Genomic DNA, 9967 nt, shown 5'->3' on the forward strand with positions numbered 1-9967 from the left:
GCCGTACTGGCTTGGCATCAGGCTCCAAGTCAATATGATGCTGATATATTGTGGGATCAATCCCCTTTAGGTCTTTGTATGACCACGCAAACACGGCCAAATTCTCTTTTAACAAGTTGTACAAAGTTGATAACTCCTCTTCTGGGAGGCTGCTACCCACCTTCAAGTGGTGTTCAGTGCCATCTGCATCCACAAAAGTTAACTGCCTTTCACCTTCTACTTCACGGATGAAGGTCCCACGGACTGCTTCTGGATACAGATCCGACTCCTTCAAGGGAGTGGTGTCCTCTTCTGATGTCCCACTAGAACCAACTTCTTCTTTTGGTGGAGACTTAGGTTGCTCCTTAAGATGTTGAAATGGGATTAGAGCTGTTTCGGGTTTGGTTTCAAGATTAATTACCTCTTGGCATGAAGACTCATCTTCTGATTACTCATCCAGGAACGTCACATAACAGGGACCCTCTGATTTCTGTTGGGTTTGTGGGACTAGTGCTTGTTGGCACAGTGCATCATCATCATCTTTTCTTGGCAAAGGTGGTTGAGAACGGCAAGAGCCACTGCTGAAAGACGGCTTATTCTTCTTAACCCATTTCTTATAAAGATTTTGCATATGAGAAGATCCATTTACCAGACCAAATGATACCATCGCCATTCTGTCCCTCAGCATGAGCTCGTCTGCTTCTGATGCTTCTGGAACTTCTTCTTCATATATAACCTCTTCGGGTGGGATAGACTCTTTCGGCTCGCTTTCATAACCTTCTTCTTCCATATCATCTTCATCCTCTTCTGTCTCTGTCTCTATCTCTGGCTCTGTCTCTGTCTCTGGCTCTAGCTCTGTTTCTATAGGAGCTCTGTAAGAGAAGAACAGGTTCTCTGTTTCATCTTCTGCCTCTATCTCTGGCTCTACTGTGGCCATGTAACAGGGAGAGCAGTACATCCATGCTTCTATCTCACTGTCAGAAGTGATTTCGGAAATCATTCCTGGTTCAGGCAGGAAGTATTCTCCCATTGATAATGGCTTTGCATCTTTTGGGAGTTGGCTTACAGTATCCACTATTACGGAACGTGCCACTGTTTTCTTGGGAAGGATCTGTTTGACAGCATCTTCGTTCGCTGATGTTCCATCTGTAGTCTCATTAGGGGAGTCAGAAGATAACTCCAAGGAGGTGGATCCATGTCCTTTTTGAGCACCATAGAGCTTCAACACCACTTTGTTGGGTCCTCTACCCAAGGCCAATGTTCCTTTGAACCAATTCGTCCTTGCTCTAGCTTCAAAAAGCCATGGTCTGCCCAGTAACAAAGGGTAGAATGTACCATAAGAGTTTGGCTTCACCACTAGATAGGTTAGCCAATAATCTCTTCCAGCCACTGTAGTCTTCACATATGGGAGAATGCCCAAAGGCTTGATTCTGCTCTGATCCACCAGTCTGATGAGCCATTGGGTGGGTTGCACACCTTGTAGGCCTAGATCCTTCATTGTCACATCCATCATTATGTTTACTGATGAACCTCCATCAATTAGTGTATTTGCAATGAAACAGCCTTCTATTCACATGCCAGTCTCTGGGGTACGCGGATCTAGGAAGGCGTTAGCCACATCCACTTCTTTTACAGGCTCTGGAGCTTTGTTGGACTTTGTTGCTGTTGAGGGAGCAATCCTTAATCCACATCTTCTTGTCAGTATACTTTTGAACCTTTTCCGGCAACTGGGAGACAACATCAATAATTGTCGGAATGTGAGGTTTGGTTTAAAGGTATCTAGATCTCTGACCAGATCGTATTCCTTAATAGGATCCACTGGCTTCTCTAACCGGTTAGGGAATGGGGCAACACCCACTTTCATTTTCCCTCTTTCTTCCAACAGGGGTATCATGGGAACTTCCTCTGCCACTTGTGGCACTTCCTCCTCTTCTATCTCCTGGACCTCTGGTCCTGTCTCTGGAACTGTCTTTGTGACTCTCTGTGGCACTGTAGTGCTCTGTATGGCACTGTCAGGCTCAGTTCTGTTCTGTTCTTCTGGTGGAAGATTGAACTTCACTGTTCTGGCAGGAGGATTATTTTCTTTCTGGATAGGTGGTTCCTTCTTCTTTGCACGCGTGATGGCAGCAACTTCCAATTCCACTAAATTGGAGGTAGGCTCTTGGGCCTTGGCCGGACTATCAGTAGCACTGTTTTTCACTGGGGCTGGGCTTGGACAGTCTTTTGCAGTGTGGCTTTCTCCTTTGCATCGACTGCATAAGGGCTTATAATCCACTGACCTTCTGGGATTTTGACAATTTGGTGAAATGTGTCCCTTTTCTCTGCATTTGTAACACTCTACTTCTGATCTCTGACCACCGCCAGACTGTCTTCCTCTGTAACTTTGAGAGGGAAATCTTCTGGGTCCGAAATTAGATCCAAACTCTCTAGGCTTAGGTCCAATATCCTGTGTTGTCATTTTGGATTCCAGCAAATTGAATCTTGTGTCTTCTTCCTTCCTTCTCCTATCATGCATCTCCTTCAGAGAGCAAATATCCTCTGTATGGTTCTTTCGCAAACAGTAGGAACAGAAGGCTCCAAGAATGGTTGGTTTTCGTGTAGACTCAGTGGCTAAATGGCCTGCTTGATGACACTTACCACACCAAGTATTTGACCGCATCACATCTCTTCCTGCTCCTGCAACGTTGGATATGCTGGTGGTATTCACTTTCAGCATCGTCTGTAGCTGCTCTGTAATCACATCCATTAACTCCTTTTTTATATTTGCAACTGAGTTGGATAAATAATCCTTCAAGCTTTCTCCTCCTGAGATACTGGCAGTAGGGTTTTGAGGAGTCTCTGTAATCACTGCATAAACATGTTGGGCTGGTGCAGAGGGATCTCTGTTCTGGTTCTGATTCAGAGCTCCTGTTTGAACTGTTGGCTGTTGGCTCCAGTTCATAGGGTTCCACTGTTGCTGCTGATTTGGCATTGGGGAAATTGGTTGGGACCATTGTTGTTGTGGTTGAACCATCATTTGAGGCATTGATTGTGGCCACTGTGGATTTGGTGCACTGTACTGTGATACTGGGGGCATCTGTTGATAGGGGTAGGGGACTGTCCCTGGGACTGCATTTGGTGGGTACATCATTCCTGGCATCAGAGGAGGTAGGACTCCTCTTCTTGGATTCATCGCCAATCTAGCTTCCACTTCATCGTACTGTCTTGCACCTTCTGTTGCATCTTGCAGTGTGGCTGGTCTTTGCAACTCTACAAACTTACGGACTTCTGGTTGTAATCCTCTGAGAAACACCCCCTTCTGAATGCCATCATCTAGATTATGGTTAGTCCATCTCTTCAGGATGGATTCCATTCGTGAGACAAGCTTCTACTCTTTCTCTAGAAGACTGACTTAGGTTCATAAATTCCTCTCGCATCCGCTCTTCAAAACCTTCACGCCTGAATTTAGTGAGAAAGGCCAACTTCAGGTCATCCCATGTGCCAAAAGTTCCTGCTGCTTGTCTCTCATACCACTGAAACGCCGCGCCCTTGAAAGTGGCGGGGAATATTGCTAACCAATGCTTAGGGGTTCTGGCATTGTTAGCCACACATGCTACCATAAACTCTGCTACATGAAGATCGGGGTCTTCATTGTATTCTCCCTTAAAAATTGGCAATGGAACTACATTCGCTGGCCTGTCATCAATATTTCCAGGACGGATCTGGCTTGGAATTGGACCTCCAGCAGAGGAGGAGGAAGGGCTTGATGTGCCATTGGAACTTCTATAAAGATTTCCGCAAGGGCATCAAAGATGGCTTCTGCTGCGAGCTCGTTCTCAGCTTTGATTTTTGCTTTCTCTCTTCTCACGTACCTCTGGACTCGTTCTAATGCTTGCCTCTTTATTGCGTCATTCATCAGGGGGTTGGCTCCACTATGTTGTTAGTGCTCCACAGAGGGATAACAGAAGGCTTCAGTCTCTGGAGGACTCTCTTGTCAACATTTCTTCTACTTCTTCCTTTTCAACGTCTCTGAATTCTGCTTTCATGCCACTGCACAGAGGAAGGTATTCAGTTCTGAAGGTGTCAAAGTGCATACGTCTAAGCATTGTGGTGGTTCCATCATCATAGTAATGCCAGCTTCTGATGGTTTCAATACTGTATGTTGTAAAGAACACTCTGTCTACCAACTTCCAGTGAGTTGCCAATTGAACAAGCAGAAGATTATCAGTGCACCAAGCATCCCACGCATCTTGCTGTTGAGCATCCACTAACAAATTCCAACTCTTTTCCTTCTTGTCTTTATGAACCTCCACAGACCAAGACTCCTGAAGCTTTTTCACAATCTCCCACTTGATGATGTCTGGAAACTTCTCAATGAATGCCAAATCTTCCATGGATGGTCATTCTCTCTGTTTCTGCTCTTCAGTTTGTCCCCAAACAGTTTGCCACCAAGATGCAAGTTTCTGCTGCTTCAACAAGAAGAGGAAACTGTCCATCACATAGAGCATGCATCATGATGGTGGTGTTTCCACCATTGTGGGATGAACTTCTTGTGAAAAGTGGCTTTGATTATGAGAAATTCCAACTCTTCAGTGGAAGAAGGAACTTTACAAGCATCCATTAAATTCTTCTCTTCTTGGCAATGCCATTTCCTTCATTTTCAACCTCTTCTGTTGCTTGTTGATGGCAAGTTCCCCGGCTGTGAACCAAAAACATGGAGCCCCAAGAGGAACACCAAGGAAAAGGGAATTCTCTTGCAATAAAATCTATCTTGTAACATCAACAAGCTTATTTATTAGGTTTCATATGATCATAATGAAGAAAAGAACACCAGGCACAACAAATCTTCATGCAACATCATGTAGATCTCCCACGGATTTGATAGAATCAACCATATTCTTCAATATCTTCATAAAATACATCAATATAACAAAGAAAGCAAAGGAATACACCATCTTTGAATGGAAATACATCACATAGTATTCATCTTCAATGTCTTCATAGTCTTCTCTCTCAATCTCTCACATACAATCACTCTGTTTTAGTAGATTTGGCTATCTCTGACTCTCTCTCTCTCTCTCTCTCTCTCCATCAATAGTACATCATCTCCTCACTACAATCTCTCATAATCACTCTCAATAATCCTTTTTAGGTCGTGGATACCCCTCCCAAGAGGTATGTCTAATATGAAGAGTCACCAGAGCCACTACAGTGTCCTTTCATAGCTCACTACTGTCACTTCACTCCAGTCTTCACTTGAGTCTTCAGCAACTACTTCTTTCACTTCTTTTAGCTCTTTTGCACTTGTATTCACCTCTTTCCAAGGCTAGAAAACTTTCCCAAGCTACACTCTCATCCAACAAAACACATACAGAAGCATACAGAACAGTACCAGAACAGCTACAGTACAGTTACAGTATAGAGACAGAAGCTCTACAGAAGATCTACAGAAGGTTACAGAAGGTCATCAAAACCTCATAACTCATACTCAAACCATTCCAAACTCTCAAAAACTATTCAATAAGCTTTCACAAGATCTCAATCTTCATCAATCATCAATCCATCCCTCATACAGAAGACAATCAGAACAAAACAAAAGCTATACAGAACCTATCAGAACATATCAGAACCTCACAACTCCACTAAAAATCATCCATGAACTTCCAAAACATAATCAATATCATCCAAAACACTCTCAAACCACTTCCAAACCAATCAATCATCTCATAAAATCAACCATTCAGCTCTCAAAAACAACAAAAATTAGCCAAAAAACAAGTCATTTCAACACTCAACATGAAGCGCAAGCGAAAGTTGCCTCCGAATCCATTCAACCCAAGGGACTAGCTATTCCACAATAAACCGAGGTTGCGGCCATAAACTGTGATCACAATGGATGGCCAAACAAAGATAATCAGGTTTAGTACATAAGAAAAGGATTACTTTTAAGCTATTAACTCTACAACTTCCAAATGAGGGATAATTTAGTCTGTTACATAGATTATGATCAGTTAGAACACACTTAAGCTTACAAAAACATGTTAGTATTATCATTTGCTTTTTGGGAAGGAACATGGGAATTGATGGAGAGGATAGATTCTATGCATAGCATACATTGATAAGTTTGTTAAAAATGTATTATGGTTATAACTTCTTTTGGATTTGTGAATGATGAATTATGGCTCTTAAGATTCCGTGCTTGCACAGATGGATGAGTTATAGATTGTGGTGGTTCGGGACGTTGGGGTCCCCAACCCAATGCTCCCTAACACTCTACGCAGAGTGTGAAAAAACTCACCTGCGGGTGGGGGTCCTATGCTCCTGAGGGAGGTAGGTGTTTTGGTTTTTGATCACTTGAGCACCTGAGAGGGCAAAGGGCCAAGTGATAAGTGCCCATGTTATAGTTCCTGAGGCACATGGAAGCTTAGAGGGACTCTGAGCCAGTAAATTCCCTGCAGACGGAGTGTGATCACATACAGCCCAATCCCGAGGGATTGGAAGGTCCTATCCTAGGTTGGACAGTGTCTTTTCCCAGAAAGATGGATTTTGTACCACTCTACAGAGTGATGGTTCTGGATGTTACTATGAAATAAAGTATTTGATTTCCGAATTGTTTGTTATGTGCTGAAGATTGAGTTTAACGAACCTTATTTAACGGGGTAATAAAAGGAAGCTAATTTTATATGTCCAAACAACATGGTAGTATGCTTTGCTAATTAGAAAACTAAGCAAACCCAATCGGGAAAAGTGGGAGGCCTCAATCCCGATAATCAAATGCCTATGGCTGGGTGGACCCGATCACTAGATAGAGCTGATTAAATCGTGACCCTCCTAATATCGGTAGGATTAGTTACCAGGTTTAACACCCTTTTAGGGGGTCAGAGCTGAGATTTACCTTATGGGTAGGGGGATCGAGTTACACTCTCCACCATCTCTCACTCTCTTTGAACCAAGTGCGATGTTAACCTCACTCCTACTTTGATTGATTAGAAAGTGGTCTTTCTTAGGTGGGCGTTAGATTGCTATTAGGGGTGACTTATCCATGCTTCCTTGTGAAGTAGAATCGAGATTCCCATGTTCAACTAAGTCCTAGGTTTCCCATGGGGAGACTAGATGGTGATGTGCATGGATATGAATTCTGGTCGACTACTAAGAGGACTCCTCTAGGGTGTGTTTTGAGGAGGCACCTCACAGTGCATGTGCTCCAAAGGTTGAACTAATTGATTTCTTACTTTTGAATTTCCTCTTGCTCTGTGAGATTATGTTTGTAAGGAGCTTTGTAGGGTGGTTGGCTTCTAGGGATTAGATCTATCTTATGATCCTCAAGTCTAGGCAATTGTAGTCTAAGAGGAAGGTCATCAACGGAGCCGTTATAAAATCCATCAAGAGAATTTTTGTTGGTTTGATGTAATATGTGACTCTTTATCTTGAAATTAGTAGCTTAATTAGTACACTCTATGTAACAAGATTGAGAAGATTAGGATGAAGAAAAGATGGAAGTTGGGGATAATACATTGGAGGAAGGAATTAAAGTAACAAGTGGAAAATGAAAAAAGAGAATGAACTATTAACCTGTTTACACCTTAAAACAATCACAATGCAATTTCAAATATAAGATTGATCCTTTGATTGTAAATCCCTTATTCTTTATTAGAATGCAATGAAACTTTGTACTTGCACCTATGAGGTGGTCGATATCTCACCTATTTTGTTTCATTAAAAACATGCCAAGAGATCCTTGGGCCTAATTCAGGCATTTGGAGCCTTTTTCATGTAATTGTAAGTCCCTCATTATTATCGAACTTTGCATATGCATTCATGAGCTAGCCAATAGCTCACATGCTTATCTTCATCAAAAAATGATGTTGAGAAGGACTTGGTGGCCCTAAGTCTAATGCTTGGAACCATTTTCCTACACAACATAAAGAGCATAAACCAAATGATTGAATTATAGGAACCAAAAGACTATATCGAAAATGAAACGATATGTGCAAGCATGAGAACCAGGGGGGAGGAGGGCCAATCACAAATATATAACTGTACTATATGGGTTCAAATGAAGGGATTTTTAAAATACCATTTTTACACTTTTTTTACATACAAAATGGTGTCATATAAAGGGTTCATTTATAGATTAAATAGAAAAAGGGTGCGTTTTATTTCAAATTCATGGATAAGGGTATTTAAAAATAGGCCTTGGATGCATGTGATATAAAGGGCATATAGTGAACCACTTGTGCATGAGCAAAAGTGTGCACATATGCAATAGCAAAATGCAAAAGGATGTAAATAGCCTAGACAATAGAGAAGAGTATATAGTGTTATATTTGTTATATCTTACAATTAAGAGGGTCAAGCCGTTATACAGATTACAAGGTAATTGGGTTAATCATGGATGATGTTGAGGAAAGCATATTTTCCTTAGGCATGCTTCCTTTTATATGGTGTGTTAATAAGAGAGAATTTTTTACTGGGTGGAAAGTAGGCTATGTTACATCAAAATGTTGAGGCTTCAGTGGATCGTGTCTTTTGATTTTTCACATAATGATATATTCAAGACAACACTAGTTCATGGTTGTTGATGACATGACTTGAAGTCCTATGTATTTTTCTAGAAAGTTGAGTGTTGTTGGTTTCTTTGTCAAGAAATGTAGGTTGAAATGTAGATCTTCGTGTGTATTCAAGTTGTGGATCTGTTCCTATTTTTATTTTGGTTGGAGATGTCTAATAAATTAGGCCATTACTTCAGCCTTTTGAGGTAGTGGCCTTTAGGATAACAAATTTGCTAGGATATTGTATTTGCATTTGATATGTTCAAAAGTGATATCCAGCCCATAAAAAAATAGGGACCACCGAAAGCAGCCTTTTATTCCCTATCTCTACAGGAGCCTTTCTAGAGAGGTAGTCATGTACATACTAGAGGTCTATCCTTACATTGAAAGAGCATTGAAAGGGAAAATTCTCTTAAATTCAAAAGGCTGTAATACATTTGATAATTCCAAGGATTTCTCTTTGATAGGAAGGATAATTTCTTTGGGAGACATTGAAGATTCCAAAGGTGTATTTAAAATTTTATAATTTTGGGTTAATTTTTTGTTCAAGGATTTCTTCATATCATACCCCACCCCAACCTATATCAAAAGCATCTAAATAAATCATAAGAGGATGTCTAGAGGGTAAAGTTAAAGGCGGTAAATGAGATAATATGATTTTGATTTGTTTAAGGATTTAGTATATAAATATTTCCATTGAAAATTATTATGTTGAAGAAAGGGATAAAGATCAATAGCATAAAAGGTTAAATTTAGAGTTGAGGAGTTAATCTAATTTAAGTAGCCAGGTAGTTGTTGGAGCCTATTTACATTCGCACTGTGTTAGGAAATTCCATGATTTTAGCCATATATTCTTGTAGTTCAATTTTCCCATGAAGAATTTTCAAGCCAAGATACTCTACTTGGTTAGCAAACATAATTAACTTTTTCAATGATAAAACCATTCCTACATTTGCAACTACTTCCTTTAACTGAGTAATATTGACTATGAGCTTAAGTTAGAGAGATGCCATTGGAGTTAAACAACTTAGCTGCATAAATTTTAGTTTTATGGAACAAACAAAGAGAAGAATACGATAGAGGTGAAAGAAAATGGGCTACTTCATTGTGAGAAGATAAACTAGATAGGCATAGAGAGGAGGATATAGTAGAACACTTAAGAGAGTTGGTATGAAGTAGAATAGCTTACAGGAATGGGGTATCCAAGGGTTTTTAGATTTCACAAGAGAAGTGGAGTGGAGTCGAAGAGTTTAGAGGAAAGGGGTGTCCAAGGGTTTTCAAATTTTAGAAAATTCAAATTTACCTCCAAATTCATTTAAAAAAAGTGAAAATTAACCAATAGTTTTATCTCTTAGTAAAAGCTAGTATATAAAAAATCTCAAAAAGATATTAAAAGGAACTCTCAAAATTTCATTTTATAAATTTCTATTAATAAACGAACTATGCAACATTTAGTA

Source organism: Lygodium microphyllum, chromosome 15 (assembly GCF_053477565.2).
Source record: "Lygodium microphyllum isolate KBCC chromosome 15, Lygodium_microphyllum_v1.1.10, whole genome shotgun sequence".
Taxonomy (NCBI): domain Eukaryota; kingdom Viridiplantae; phylum Streptophyta; class Polypodiopsida; order Schizaeales; family Lygodiaceae; genus Lygodium; species Lygodium microphyllum.